We start from the raw sequence: 17,242 nt of genomic DNA, 5'->3' as shown, positions 1-17,242 counted from the left end.
GAATCAGCCTTGGGTTCCCTGCCTCCAGACCCTATTCTCCTGCCTCAGTTGGTAGAGGTTTGGAGAAAAGGGACAAATAATTGTAACACAGGGCATTTTTAGGTCAGTGAAACTATTTTGTGTGACACTGGAATGGTGGATACATGGCATTAAGCATTTGTCAAAATTCATAAAACTGTACAACCCAAAAAATGAACCCTATGGTAAACTATAAACCTTAGTTAATAATAATGAATCAATATTGGCTTATCAATTGTAACAAATAGCACAAATGCAAGATATTAATCATAAGAGAAACCATGTGTGCATGGGGGAGGGTTTTCATGGGAAATCTCAGTTTCTGTACAATTTTTCTGTAAGCCTAAAACAACTCTAAAAAATAAAGTCTATTAAAAATAGTTACTAATAAAATTCAATATCTATTCCTGTTTAAGTGTCTTTGTTTTATCAGTGAAAGGTTACGTTTTGAATGTGATAAATTATACCTCTCTTTAGCCACCAGTCAACAATTACTCTTTCATTTCTCTCCTCTTTACTATAAAATTTCCTGAAAGTGTTGGCTATACTCACTCCACTTTCTCATCTTCTAGTCTATCCTAATTCTTCACGATCATAATGAAACCACTCTTGTTTACCAGTAACAATTGCTGTCCTGTGTCAAAAACCGAATGGTTGATCTCAGCCAGCATCTTTCCTGATCTCTCAACAGAATGCAACAGTTTTGTCTCCATGACGCTACATTCTTCTCATTTTCTCCTACCTCATTGGCTACTCATGACCAGTTTCTTTTGCTGGCTCTTTCTCTTCATTCTGAGTTCTAAATGTTGAGGTGCTATTAGACTCTTCCTTCCCTATATGATCTCATTTAGTATCATGGCTTTCTTTACATAACTTTTACATATTGATGTCCTGGGTTTTATCTCTGGCCCTGACCTCTTCTCTGAGCTCTAAACTCATGAACCCAACAATCTTCACTTTGATTCTAAGAGGCAGGTCCATCACATATAGTTTTATGTGCACACACACACATACACACACATATACTTACACACATATATATATATGTGTGTCTCAGAATCAATATACATCTCAACATGAACAAATATATATAACTTAGGGAGGCCAAAGCAGGAGGATTACTTGAGGCCAGGAGTTCAAGACCAGCCTAGGTAACATAGTTAGACTCTGTCTGTACAAAAATTTAAATATATATATATATTTATGTATATATATATTTATGTATCTATATATTTATGTATATATTTATGTATCTATATATCTATATATAGACTTATATATGATATCTTATATAGAGATATATATCTATATATGTCTATATCTATAGCTATCTATAGATCTATATATAGATATCTATAGATATCTATAGACCTATATATAGATATCTATATATAGACATAGATCTATAGATATATAGATATCTATGGATATCTATAGAGATAGATATATAGATATCTATGGATATCTATAGATATCTATAGATATATAGCTACCTATATATTGATATCTAGATAGCTATAGATCTATAGATCTATAGATCTATATACATATCTATAGATCTACATATATACTACATATGTAGTATAGATATATGTAGACATCTATATATCTACATATATATCTACATATATACATATATACATATGTACATATATACATATACACATATACATATACACATATACATATACACATATACATATACACATACATACATATACACATATGTACACATACATATACATATACACATATGTATACATACATATACATATACACATATGTATACACACATATACATATGTATATACACATATATACATATGCATCTATAATATGCATCTATAATATGCATCTATAATATGCATCTATAATATGCATCTATAATATGCATATATACATATGCATATATACATATGCATATATGCATACATACATATGTATATATACATATGCATATATGCATACATATGCATATATACATCTACATATATACATATGCATATATACATCTACATATATACATATGCATATATACATCTATACATATATATCTATATATGTCTATGTATATATAAATAAGTATATGTATATATAAATATATATAGAGATGTGGATGGCACTCCATTGAATGCCCTTAGAGATGTGCAACACATCATCCTTAAATTTGGTATTTTGAAATTAAAATTAAAATTTAAAATTTAATTAAATTTTAAAATTTAAAATTAACATGGCCAAAAGAGAACATTTTCCTCAAGTTCATTCTTACTCCAGTCTTTCCCAACTGAGTACAAGGCACCATCTTCACTCCCTGTACTACAGAGGCTAGAAACTATACATTTACTGAACTTCCTTGCCATAGGGTTCTAGGTATGATTTAAGTTCTGACAATAAGATGCATTTACTTAAGACTTGGAAGGTGGAGGCCAATCATCTATGATGGTGATGGCTAATGTGTTGGCCCTGGCAGACATGGGATTTGCAACCATCAGACTCTATGTTTCCCCATGAGGAAGAAGAATGCCATTATGGTACACCAGTCAGAGTGGGGACTAGGGAGATCAGGTGAGAAATCACATTTTGGTCGCGTGTGCCTGTAGTCCCAGCTATTTGGGAGACTCCTGGGAGAATTGCTTGAGCCTGGGAGGTCGAGGCTGTAGTGAGCTGAGATCATCACGCCACTGCACTCCAGCCTGGGTGACAGAGGAAGACCCAGTTTCAAAACAAAAAACAAAAAACAAAACAAACAAACAAACAAAAAGTCATCAGAGATATTGGCCTCTAGTTTTCCCTTTTTAACGTGTTTTCTATTTTTTATGTATTTTTTGAGAGGGAGTCTTGCTCTGTTGCCCAGGCTGGAGTGTGGTGGCACAATCTTGGCTCACTGCAACCTCCATCTCCCAGGTTCAAGTAATTCTGTTGCCTCAGCTTCCTGAGTAGCCAGGACTACAGGCACCCACCACCATGACAGCTAATTTTTGTATTTTTAGTAGAGACTGGATTTTGCCATGTTGGCCAGCCTGGTCTTGAACTCCTGACCTCAGATGATCCACCTACTTCAGCCTCCCCAAATGCTGAGATTACAGGTGTGAGCCACTGCACTTGGCCTTTTAATGTGTTTTTGTCTGGCTTTAATAAAGTCATATTGGCCTTGCAGAATGAGTTTGGAAGTAGTCCCTCCTCCTCTATTTTTCAGAATAGTTTGAGTAGGATTGGTGTTAGTTTTTCTTTAAATGTTTGGTAGAATTCAGCAGTAAAACCATTGGGTCCTGGGCTTTTCTTTACTAGGAGACTTATTACAGCTTTGATGTCATTACTTGTTATTGGTCTGTTCAGGTTTTGGATTTCTTCGTGGTTTAATCTTGGTGTGTTGTATATGTCTAGGATATGCCCATTTTTTCTAGAGTTCCCAATGTAACGACATAGAGTTGGTCATAGTAACCACTAATGATCCTTTGAATTCCTTCAGTATCAGTTATAATGTCTCCTTTTGCATCTCTGATTTTATTTATTTCGATCTTCCCTCTTAGCTGGTCTGGCCAATGCTTTGTCAATTTTGCTTAACTTTTCAAGAAAACCATTTTTGTTTGATTGATTTTTTTCTATTGTTTTCTTCATTTCAATTTCACTTATTTCTTCTCTGATCTTTATTATTTCTTCTACTAATTTTGTGTTTGGTTTGCTCTTGCTTTTCTAGTTATTTAAGATGTATTGTTAGGTTTTTTATTTGCAGTTTTTCTTCTTTTTTGATGTGGGCACTTATAGCTGTAAATATCCCTTTTAGTACTGCTTTTGCTGTAGCCCACAGGTTTTGGTCTGTTGTGTTTCCACTATCATTTGCTTCAAGAAAATTTTCCACTTCCTTTTTTATTACTTCATTGGCTCACTGGTCATTCAGGAGCATATGGTTTAATTTCCATGTATTTTTATAGTTTCCAAAATTCCTCTTGTTATTTTAGCTTCATTCCATCATGGTCAGAGAAAATGCTTAATATTATTTCAATTGTTTGAATGTTTTAAGACTTGTTTTATGACCTAACATATGGTCTACCCTTGAGGATAATCTTTGTGCTGAGGAAAAGATATTCTGCAGCTGTTGGATGAAATGTTGTGTAAATATCTATTAGGTCCATTTGGTATATAGTGCAGATTAAGTCCAATGTTTCTTTGTTGATTTTCTGTCTGGAAGACCTTTCCGATGCTGAAAGTGGGGTGTTAGGGTCTCCGGCTATTATTATATTGGAGTCTATCTCTCTCTTGAGCTCTAATAATATTTGTTTTATGTATATGGGTGCTTCAATGTTGGATGCGTATATATTTAAAATTGTTATATCCTTTTTAGCAATTCAGACCCCTTTATCATTATATAGTGACCTCCTTTGTCTCTTATTATAGTTTTTGTCTTGAAATCTATATCTGATATAAGTATAGCTACTTCTGCTCTTTTTTGGTTTCTATTGGCATGGAATATACTTTTCCATCCTTTTGTTTTCAGTCTGTGTATTTCTTTATATGTGAAGTGTCTATTTTGTAGGCAACAGATTATTGGGTCTTGTTTGTTTTTAATCCATTCAAGTACTCTATGTCTTTTGACTGAAAAGTTTAGTCAATTCTATTCAATGTTATTATTGATAAGTAAAAATGTACTTTTGTCATTTTGTTATTTGTTTTCTGATTGTTTTGTGGCCTTCTCTTCCTCCTTTCTTTCCATCCTGTTTTCCTTTTAGTGAAGACAGTTTTCTCTGGTGATATGATTTAATTGCTTGCTTTTTATTTTTTGTGTATTTGTTGTATGTTTTTTGGTTTAAGATTACCATGAGGCTTGCAAATACTATCTCATAACCCATTATTGTAAGCTGATAACAACTTAATACTATTTTCATAAACAAACAAGCAAAAAGGAAACTAATAAAAACTCTGTCTTAATTTTGTCACCTTAGTTTTAAATATTTGTTGTTTCTATTTACATCTTATTGTACTGTCTATGTCTTGAAAGTTGTTGTATTATTTTTGATTGGTTCATCATTTAGTACTTCTATTTAAGATTAGTTTACACACAACAACTACAGTGTGATAATATTTTGTGCTTCTGTGTACTTACTATTACCAGTGAGTTTTGTATCTTCAGATGATTTCTTATTTTTCATTAATGTCATTTTCTTTCTGATTGAGGTACTCTTATTAGCATTTTTTGTAGGACAGGCCTGGTGTTAATGAAATCCCTCAGCTTTTGTTTGTCTGGGAAAATCTTTATTTTTCCTTCATGTTTGAAGACTATTTTCACCAGATATACTATTGTAGGGTAAAAGTTTTCATCCTTCAGCACTTTAAATATGTCATGCCACTCTCTCCTGGTCTGTAGAGTTTCCACTGAAAGTCTGCTGCCACATATTTTGGCACTCTATTGTATGTTATTTGTTTCTTTTCTCTTGCTTCTTTTAGGATTCTTTCTTTATCTTTGACCTTTGGGAGTTTGATTATTAAATGCCTTGAGGTAGTCTTCTTTGGGTTAAATCTGCTTGGTGTTCTATAACCTTCCTGTATTTGGATATTAATATCTTTCTCAAGGTTTGGGAAGTCCTCTGTTATTATCCCTTTAAATAACTTTCTACCCCAACTCTTCTTCTATCTCCTCTTTTAGGCCAACAACTCTTAGATTTGCCCTTTTAAGACTGTTTTCTAGATCCCGTAGGTGTGCTTCATTGGTTTCTATTCTTTTTCTTTTTGTCTTCTCTGACTGTGTATTTTCAAATAGCCTGTCTTCAAGCTCACTAATTCTTCTGCTTGATCAGTTCTGTTGTTAAAAGACTCTCATACATTCTTCAATATGTCAATTGCATTTTTCAGCTCCAGAATATCTGCTTGATTCTTTTTAATTACTTAAGTCTCTGTTAAATTTGCCTGATTGAATTCTGAATTCCTTCTCTGTGTTTTCTTGAATTTCTTTTGAGTTTACTCAAAACAGATTTTGAATTCTCTGTCTGAAGGGTCACATATCTCTGTTTCTCCAGGATTAATCCCTGCTGCCTTATTTAGTTCACATGGAGAGGTCATGTTTTTCTGTTTATCAATTACTGATACGTTTAGGTGTTCATCTGTGTTGGACATTGAAGAGTAAAGTATTTATTGTAGTTTTCTCAGTCTGGGCTTGTTTGTACCCATCCTTCTTGGTAAGGTTTTCCAGATATTCAAAAGGATTTGGTTGTTGTGATCCAACCTCTGACTGCTTTAGGAGGCACCACAAGTCCAGTAACACTGTGGTTCTTGCAGACTTGTAGAAGTACTGCCTTGATGGTCTTGGATAAGATCCAGAATTCTCTGGATTACCAGACAGAGACTGTTGTTCTCTTCTATTACTTTCCCCAAACAAACAGAGTCTCTCTCTCTCTATTTTGAGCCACATGGAACTGGGAGTGGAGTGACTCAAGCACCACTGTGGTCACCACTAATGGGACTGTGCTGGGTTAGACCTAAAGCCAGCACAATACTGGGTCTTTCCCAAGGCCCGCTGTAATCATTTCCTAGCTATGGCCTATGTTTGCTAAAGGCCCTGGGGCTCTACAATCAACAGGTGGCAAAGCCAGCCAGGCCTGTGTTCTTCCCTTCAGGGTGGTGAGCTCTGCGAGGCTCCGGGTGGGTCCAGAGGTGATGTCTGGGAGTGAGAGAGACAGGTGCCATCTGGGAGTGATTACAGTCAAAAACCTTAGAAGTCTACCTGGTGTTTTATTGTATTGCAGTTGAGCTGGCACTCAAACTACAAGACACAGTCCTTCCCACTCTTCCCTTTTCTTCCCAAAGGCAGAGGAGCCTCACCTGTAGCCACTGCCATCACAGGTGCATGGGGAGTACTGCCAGACTACCACTGATGTTCTCTTAAGGCCTGAGGGTGCTTCAGTCAGCTTGTGGTGAATGCAGCCTGGCCTAGGACTCACTCTTCAGGTCAGTGGGCTCCCTTCTGGCCCAGGGCAGGTCCAGAAATGCCATCCAAGAGCCAAGATTTCCCTCTGGCTAGGGCTGGTTTATTGCTCCCTCTGTGGGTGGGCATCAGCTGAGTTTGTTCTGGTTTTATTTTCTGTTATAATAGGGCAGCTCTGAGTTCAATGTCTCAGAATTGCTGCTCTCTCCCTCCCCCTAGTGCCCAGAGATGTGTTCCACATCATACCACTGTTGCTGGGTGATGAGTGAGGGGATGGTATTGATGATTCAAGACTGTTCTTTTTTTTTTTTTTTTTTTTTTTTTTCTGACTCTTCAGTGCCTCTTTCAGTGATATGAAGTTGAAACCAGGTACTGTGAGTGCCCACCTGATTTTTGGTTCTTATGAAGATGCTTGTTTTGTATAGATAGCTGTTAAATTGGTGTCCTTATGGGGAGGATGATTGGTAGAGCCTTCTAGTCCATAATCTTGCTCCTCTAATACTTTCATGTTTAATATTTTTAGAAACTGCCAAACTGTTTTCTGAAGTGGCTGCACCATTTTGTATTCTCACCAGAAATGTGTGAGTGTTTCAATTCTCCACATTCTTACTGACACTTGTTATTGTCTTTCTTTTTTACTTTAGCTATCCCAGAGAATATAAAGTCATAACTCATTGCTGTTTTATTTGTACCAACGAAGTTGAATATCTTTTCCTATGCTTATTGGCCATTTGTATATATTCTTTGGAGAACTGCCTATTCAAATCACTTGCCCATTTTAAAACAGTGTTGCCTTTTTATTGTTGAATTTTAAGAGTTAGTATATATTCTGGATACAAATATCTTTTCAGATATATGATTTTCAAATTTTTTTCCCATTCGTGGGTTGTCTTTCTACTTTATTGATACTATTCTTTGCAGCAACATGTTTTAAATTTTAATGAAGCTCATTCTATTTTTTTCTATTTCTTGTGCTTTTGGTGTCATATCTAAAGATAGACATACAGATTAATAGAATAGAACTGAAAGTCCAGGAATAAACCATTATGCTTATGGTCAATTGGTATTTGTAAAAAGTGCCAAGACAATTCAATTGAAAAAGAAAAATAAATGGTGTGGGATAACTGGATATCCACAGGCAAAAGAATAAAGTTGAGCCCTGAACTCACACCATATACAAAAATTAACTCAACTGAAGAATAACTCCAAATATAAGAGTCAAAACTAGAAAACTCTTAGAAACAAGAATAAGTATTTGTAATCATGGATAATTTTAAGGGAATTGATTTTCAGATCCTTAGCTTCATATTTTAAATTTTGGAGTCCTAAAATACATCTGCTTAAGAATGTGCCTGTGTGTTCCACTGCTCTTCTTGTACTTTATAAATTCTGTTAAGGTATGCTGAATTCAGGCAGATGAGAAAAGAAAAGTGATATCCTGACCTTACCCTAACACTTTTCACAAATAAGAACAAACAACTATGTAATGAACCACAGTCCAGAAAACACTTTGTAATTTGAGATAAACCATGAAACAACACTTTATCTTTTCTTAAACTAATTAATAGTTTTGCTTAGCATTAATTCCTATCATAGATGAAAGATGAAGGATTTGGTTTATTTCTTTTAAGTTACTGACTTCCACTTAGAAAACAACTATATGGCTCACTGCTTGCAATGCTGACCTTAGCAGTTGTGTAGCACCCCTTGCATATACAATAATCACATGAGAAGCTACTGTTTTTCTTTCAATGACAATAATGGACAAAACAACACTAACTTTGTTCTTTTTGTCTGTAAATATTGCTATAGTTTTTATTCAGCACATGCATTCTTTTGGAAGCTGGCCCCTTTGCAAGCAACTTCTCTGAGCATTCAAATTTGTCTCTGAATCTTTGTCATAGAGTGAGGCGGTGGGAATACTGACAATTTTTGTCTAATGATTATACCTTTTATCTGATTATTTAAAAAGCATATTGCCTTTGAGAGGAGTCTGGAAACGAAGCAAAGTGAGAGGCTGGTAAAAAATACCAATGCCAAACAAGTCTTTAAAAAATACATTTAAATGTAAGAAATTCTTTTTAACCATTCTAAAAACTAATACCTAGGGTTGTATCATTAGAGAAAAGAAAAGCTCCTCTGAACAGCTAATGAAGTAGACATTACACTATATAGGTAGGTGATGCTGATTGCTTTAAATGCAATTGGAATGTGTGCTGAGGCTGCCAAAATTTTCAAGCTACAGTGGATCAAATCCATGGATGAATTTTTCATGATTGCTTTCCAATTCAGTATGTTTCATTTATTATTGTAGTTAAAACCAGTTTTATCATAAAATTATTTTAATTATAGCTAATTCTCATCTCATGTCTTCATATAGAAGTTTAAAGTTTTCTACTTCCTATTCATAAAAAAATAAAAGAATTTAAAAATTCGATGTGCCAGAATTACTAGGTTTTGAAGATATACCTGTACTCTCCAATATGGTAGTGACATGTGGTTTTTGAGCACTTAAAATGTGGCTGGTCTACCTTCCTTACACCATATAGAAAATTAACTCCAGATGGATTAAATATTTAAATGTAAAACCCAAACCTATAAAAACTCTGGATGACAACCTAGGCAATACCGTTCAGGACATAGGCATAGGCAAAGCTTTCATGATGGAGACACCAAGAGCAACTGCAACAAAAGCAAAATTGACAGATGGGATCTAATTAAACTAAAGAGCTTCTGCACAGCAAAATAAACTATTAAACAGACAACCTCCAGAATGGGGGAAATTTTTTGCAAACTATGCATCTGATAAAGGTCTAATATGTATCATCTATATTAAAACACAGGCAAAGGACATGAACAGACACTTTTGAAAAGAAGACATACACGTGACCAAAAATCATATGAAAAAAGCTCAACATCACTGATCATTAGAGAAATGCAAATCAAAACCACAATGAGATACTATCTCGCACCAGTCAGAATGGCTACTATGAAAAAGTAGAAAAATAACAGATGCTGGTGAGGTTGTGGAAAAAAAGGAACACTTATACATTGTTGGTGGGAGTGTAAATTAGTTCAACCATTGTGGAAGACAGTGGGGCAATTCCTTAAAGTCCTAAAGACAGAAATACCATTCGACCCAACAATCCCATTACTAGGTACGTACCCCCAAAATATAAATTGTTCTATTATTAAGACACATGTACGTGTATGTTCATTGCAGCACTACCCACAATAGCAAAGACATGGCGTCAATCTAAATGCCCACCAATAATAGACTGGATAAAGAAAATGTGATACATATACATCATGGAATACTATGAAGCCATAAAAAAGAATGAGATCATGTCCTTTGCAGTGACATGGATGAAGCTGGAGGCCATTATCCTTAGCAAACTAATGCAGGAAAAGAAAATGAAACACCACATGTTCTCACTTGTAAGTAGGAGCTAAATGATGGAAACACATGGACACAGAAGGGAACAACACACACTGGGACCTATCAGAGGGTGAAGGGTGGGAGGAGGGAGGGAGAGGATCAGGAAAAATAGCTTATGGGTACTAGGTTTAATACCTAGGTGATGAAATAATCTGTACAACAAAACTCCATGACCCAAGTTTACTTTTGTAACAATCCTGCACATATGCCCCTGGTCTTAAAAGTTAAGAAAAAAGAAAAGAAAAGAAAAGAAATGTGGCTGGTCTAAATTGAGATGTACTCTGAGTATAAAACACACACTATATTTTGAAACTTAGGACAAAAAAGTAAAAATCACTATTTTTTACATGGATTGCATTCTGCGCAATGATAGTATTTTTGGTATATTAGTTTAAATAAAATACGTTCTTAAAATTTTTTTCTGTTTCTTTTTCCTTTTAAAAATGTGGCTAGAAAACCTAAAGCTACATATGCGCCTTGCATTTGTGGCTTGTATGATAACTTTTGTTGTATAATGCTGATATATATGTTTATCTTCCATTAAATGTGAGAACATGTTTGATCATATATATGTAGTCTAGAGCAGAAATCTTCAAAAGTTTTGCTGGCGTATCCCTAAAGGAATTTTATTTTATTTATTTTATCTATTTATTTTCATGCAGGGACTCGCTCTGTTGCTCAGGCTGGAATGCAGTGGCATGACTAAGACCATGCCTGGCTAATTTTTATTTATTTATTTATTTTTGTAGAGATGAGGTCTCACTTTGTTGTACAGGCTTGTCTTGAATTACTTCCTAGCCTCAAGCTATCACACCTACCTTGGCCTCCCAAAGTGCTGGGATTATAAGCTGTGAGCCACCTCACCTGGCCTCTCCCTAAAGGAATTTTAAACAGCTTCATACCCCCTCACATATTTTCAACTTGACATCTGCCATTTTCATATACGTTTAGATATTGCAAGGAATGTATTCTTAAAATACATTACAAATATTGACATTTTAAGAAAGAAACTACTTTATGACTCTGAAATGAATCCATGCAAATTTTTATGAAACTCATGTATTTTGAAACAGCATTGGCTGGGTACGGTGGCTCATGCTAATAATCCCAGCACTTTGGGAGGAGGGTGAGGCAGGCGGACCACCTGAGGTCAGGAGTTCGAGATCAGCCTGGTCAACATGGTGAAACTTAGTCTCTACTAAAAATACAAAAATTAGCTGGGCGTGGTGGTGGGTGCCTGTAATCCCAGCTACTCAGGAGGCCAATGCAGGAGAATCACTTGAACCCAGGAGGCAGAGGTTGCAGTGAACCAAGACCATGCCACTGCACTCCAGCCTGGGTGACAGAGCAAGACTCCATCTCAAAAAAAAAAAAAAAAGGAAAAGAAAAGAAAAAAGAAACTTACTTATCATCAATTTAAAAAAAAATGAACAGCCGGGCGCGGTGGCTCACGCCTGTAATCCCAGCACTTTGGGAGGCTGAGGAGGGTGGATCACGTGGTCAGGAGATCAAGACCATCCTGGCTAACGCGGTGAACAAAAAAAAATTAGCCGGGCATGGTGGCGGGCGCCTGTAGTCCCAGCTACTCGGGAGACTGAGGCAGGAGAATGGCGTCAACCCAGGAGGCGGAGCTTGCAGTGAGCCGAGATCAGCCACTGCTCTCCAGCCTGGGAGACAGCAAGACTCCACCTCAAAAAAAAAAAATAAATAAATAAAATAAAATAAATGAACAAGCTCTCTTTCAATATTTGAAAATTTTGTGTTCATCTTTTTTCTTATTTCTTTTCCACTGCCTTAAAATAATTTTATTCTTAAGTAAAATATTGAAAGTCTCTTTGTAGATTATCCTGTCATAGTTTTTTGCAACAAATGTATATATTCATGTGTATGTATAAATATTATAAAATTTCTTATGACCATAATGACGATAAAGCTTCAAAGTATCAAAACCTTTCTTTTTGCTTTATCATTTCTATTATTAACTGATCAAATCAACATAAATATTAAGCAACTTAATTAATGATTATTAAAGATGAGAGATAGAGTCATATTTGTAAATGCATTTCTTAATGAGATGGATGGGATGGTGGACTTCACAGTGCCTTGATTGAAGGACTTGTAACATGATCTCTTCATTTTGATGCCCTTGACATTTTACACTTCATGACAATACACTGTCTTAAGATTTGAGATTAATCATCTCCATTTTTATTATTATTATATTATTATTTATTTCAAAATAATCACAAACTTACCAAAGAGTTGAGATACAATACAAAGATTTTTTTTGTGGGTATAAACCATTTGAGAGTAAGTTATGACATGATGTCTCATCACTCCCAAATACTTTAGTGTAACTTTCTTGTGAGGAAGGCCATTCTTGTACATAAGCACAGTACAAGAGTTAACATTGGGAAATTAACATTGGTATATTATTACTATATATTTCTTAGATCCTGTTCAAGTTACACCAGAATTTGCTCCTTATCACTCCTTGCATTTAGGTGTCCTGTCTCTTTTGTGTTATTCATTTTAGAACAGTTCCTTAGTCTTTCCTTCTTTCATGACTTTGGCAATTTGAAGATTATAGGCCAGCTACTTTGTAGAATGTTCCTTGATTTGGGTTTGTCTAATATTTTCTCATGTTAGATTCAGATTATGCATTTTAGGCAGAAATATCTCAGAGACGTTTCTGTATTCTCAATGCATTCTTATATCAATGATATAAGATTTCAATCTCTCCCTTAATTGATGATGTTTACGCTGATCACTTAAGTTGTACCCTCTGTCAAGTTACATATCCACTGTAAAATTACTCTTACATTTTACACAAAATACATATTTGTGGAAAGGTATTTTAAAGCTTTGTAAACATTCAATTTCTTAACAAACCTTTAATTTATTCATATACCTATGAGTGTCTGTTTGGATTTATGGTATTCGATTTTATTGAACGGATTTTTGTCGTTGTTGTTGAGACAGAGTCTCGCTCTTGTTGCCCAGGCATGCAATGGCTTGATCTCGGCTCACTGCAACCTCCGCCTCCTGGGTTCAAGAGATTCTCCTGCCTCAGCCTCGCAAGTAGCTGGCATTATAGGCGCCGGCCGCCATGCCTGGCTAATTTTTTTGTATTTTTAGTAGAGACCGGGTTTCACCATATTGACCAGACTGGTCTCTAACTTCTGACCTCAGGTGATCTGCCCGCCTCAGCCTCCCAAAGTATTGGGATTACAGGCATGAGCCACCACACTTGGCCTTATTGAATGGATTATAATACATCATGATCATTATTTATTTTGATGCTCAAGTTGTTCTCTATTTAGCCAGTGGCAACCTCCTCAAGCTGGCTTCTGAGTCCTTTGGACAAATCTTCATCATTTTTTGAGCATGTCTCTTCTGGCACAAAAGATGTTCCAGGCTCATTTTGTGCTTTCCCTCATCAATATTAAAATCAGCCAGTTATCCAAGGAGTCAAGATCTAAGTGCCAGGTGTGCTCACTACTATTGGGCTACTGCTGTTTCCAGACTATCTTGGTGGAAAGGACAAGGGAACACACATTTATGTCTATATTTCTACATATGTGTGCATGTACTGGAAACCAAAAGTTCATAGCAAAGCCTCCAATTCTAATCCAATACAGCAGGGACTATTTTAGTTTCTTTCCCCTACATTTCAATATTTATACCTGTCTTCTCTGAAAGGGAGAATCTTGGCTCTTTTTATCCTTAATATGTTTAATTTTTGATCCATCTCCCTGTATAAAGCCAATTTCCCATCTCTGTCTCCTACAGGAATGACCTCTTCCATCCTCTTCAACACTCTATGCTGGGCCTCCCCTCTCCATGGATGCCTGCCTTACTTGCTTGGACAAATCATGTCATTCCCCATTCCTCATTGTGCTCTGGCTCTGACACTCCACAGTGAACTCCAGTCCAATGAACTTCCTTCTTGCCAACATCAGGCTGCCTCCCAGGCTTAATACCTCTCACCCTGCTTGGGCTCCGACATCTGACCATGGACCACTACGGCTCCCTTTCTTCACCCTGACCCATTGTTGCACTGCCAAGACAGACTTCTACTTTGCTCTGCCTTACCTAAATGCTTTAGAAGTGAATTGTTCAGGAAGAGAAGGGAAAGGAAATAAAGAGAAAGGGAAAAGGATTAGGAAAAGGGGAAAGAAAAAGAGAAGGGCTATGCCTTGCTTTTTTAAAAAATAAAAGGAAGACAATCATGAGAGCCTAGGACAGGAAATGAGCCTCTACTATCAATTTTAAGAAAGAACCCACATGGAATTTAGGATATGGATATATATCTTGTTAGAGCTACAAGTATCTGAGTACTCTTGAAGAATCTTTTCACATCCTTAGGTGTATGTAACACACCAGTTTGAAGACCACTGATACCTAAAGTAAGTAAATGAAAAACATAAACACCTAGGAAGACACTTCCTACCTCAGAATTCTGGAAAACAGGCCCCCAAACCTTCTAATTACCATAATTTTTTTTACCCTAACCTCTGCAAGTCTACTCCTTGCCCCTCTGTCCTTCTTTCATCCACGTCACCTGTCTAGAAGCATAGTGCTGTCCATCCACACCTTCTCTGTGTGCTAGAATCCACTGACTTGGCCCTTTCTTCAACTTCCTCCTCTCCCAACTTTAAAACTGACCTCCTTTATAGATGGGGACTCCAAGAGTTCTTCCTTTGCCTTTGCTGTGGGGATAGGTCTTTAGTGATCTGTGGTACCTCTGGTTAGAGCTTTTCCCCTTAGGGACTCAGGGCTTAGAGTTCTTAGGTGGGCTGGATTAGAGGACACATTGAAGTGAAGTTGGAAGGAGACTTGAGCTGGGACTTTATATGTAGCATATCGAGGAAAGAAATCTGTTTGGCAGCACTAAGTTCCACAAAACACTACTATGAGGTAAGTGTTTTATCACCACCATTTTACATAATGAAACTAACATTCTTTACTGAAGTAACTTGGCCAAGATCATAAATCTAAGAGCAGAGAACTAGGCAGATTTATTTCACATAAATTAGTAATTAACAACTTCAATTAAACCTGAGACACTGTCTGGCAATTATATTAGGTTCCTTTAGAATGCTCCTTTACCCACTTTCCATAATGGCTTCTCACATTTTTTTCTCTTTCTTCTGTCAAGAATAAAATTAGATGAAACTAGAATTTTTTCTTTTTTTTGGGAGACTGGAGTTTCATTATTACTCAAATCAGTCTCCTTGAGCATTTGGGGATCAGATCAGAGTTTTTAAGGACAGCTTGGTGGGTGGGGGAAAGCCAGTGAGCCGGGAGTGCTGATTGGTCAGATCAGAGATGAAATCATAGGGAGTCCAAGCTATCTTCTTGTGCTGAGTCAGTTTATTGATCTGGGTGGTGCCAGCTGAAAACTAGAAATTTTAAAAAAGTGTATTGTGCATACAACAGAACAGTTCACAAACCAGGAGACCTCAAACTGAAAGTGGTAGGAAGCTCCGTTTATAAGTTACAAGTGCAGGCATAAAGTATACATGAATCAGCATATTTATCTTTATTATAATTGGGTATCATAAATCTATATTTCTCTTAGGGCAAGTGGGGCTGCATAAGCTCATTTGTCCATAGTCGGTTGTTTTAATTTTTTTAATTTGATTTTTAAATGTGCATATTTGTGTGGTACAATGTGATGTTTCCATGAATATATATGTTGTATAATAATTAAATCAGGGTACTTAGTTTACCTATCATCTCATGCATTTATCATGTCTTTGTGGTAAGAACATTCAAAAGCCTCTCTTCTAGCTATTTGTAATATATAATACCTTTCTGTTAACTATAGTCACTCTACTGGGCAACAGACATCAGAACTTATTGCTCCTATTGAATTGTAGCTTCTACCTGTTGATCAACCTCTCCCCATCCTCCCCTCCTTTGCTCCCCTCCTCAGCCTCAGGTATCCACTGTTACACTGTTCCACTCTCTGCTTCTATGATGTCAACTTTTATTTTTAAGATTCCACATATGAGTTAGATCATGTGGTATTTGTATTTCTGTGTCTGGCTTATTTCACGTAACATGATGTCCTTAGGTCTATCTATGTGATTGCAGATGATAAGATTTCATCCTTTTATGGCTGAATAGTATTCCATTGTGTGTATATACCAGATTTTCCTTTATCTATTCATCCATTCTTGGAGACTTATTTTGATTCTATATCTTGGCTATTGTAAACAGTGCTGCAATGAACATGAGAGTGCAGATATCTCTTTGAAATACCGATTTCATTTCCCATACAATCCAGTAGTGTGATTGGTAGATCAGATGGTAGTTCTATTTTTAACCTAATCTGGTTTATCTCTTTATGTATTTTAAACATATATGATTTATTTTTTATTTGTTCTTTTGTTATTTTTGATACATAAGAGTTGTACATATTTATGGGGTACAGCATGATATTTCCATACATGTACGCAATGTGTAATGATCAAATCAGGGCAGTTAGTATATCCATCCTCTCAAATCTTTATTATTTCTTTGTACTGGTAATATTAAAAATCCTCTCTTCTAGCTATTTAAAAATATACAATAAGTTGTTTATTATAGTCACCCTACGATGCTGTAAAACACTAGAACTAATTCTTTCTAACTGTAACCTTGTATCTATTAACTAATCTCTCCCCATGTCCCTACCCCTTACCCTTCCCAGCTTCTAGCAACAAATATTCTGCTCTCTACTTCTATAAGATCAATTTTTTAACCCCCCACATATGGGTAAGAACATGTGGTATTTATCTTTAGGTGCCTGACTCATTTCAAGTAACATAATGTCCTCCAGTTGCATCCAAGTTGCCACAAATAACTGGATTTCATTTTTT

The sequence above is a fragment of the Pongo abelii genome, chromosome 9 (genome assembly GCF_028885655.2).
Source record: "Pongo abelii isolate AG06213 chromosome 9, NHGRI_mPonAbe1-v2.0_pri, whole genome shotgun sequence".
Taxonomy (NCBI): domain Eukaryota; kingdom Metazoa; phylum Chordata; class Mammalia; order Primates; family Hominidae; genus Pongo; species Pongo abelii.
Note: the sequence above shows the minus strand (reverse complement) of the source record.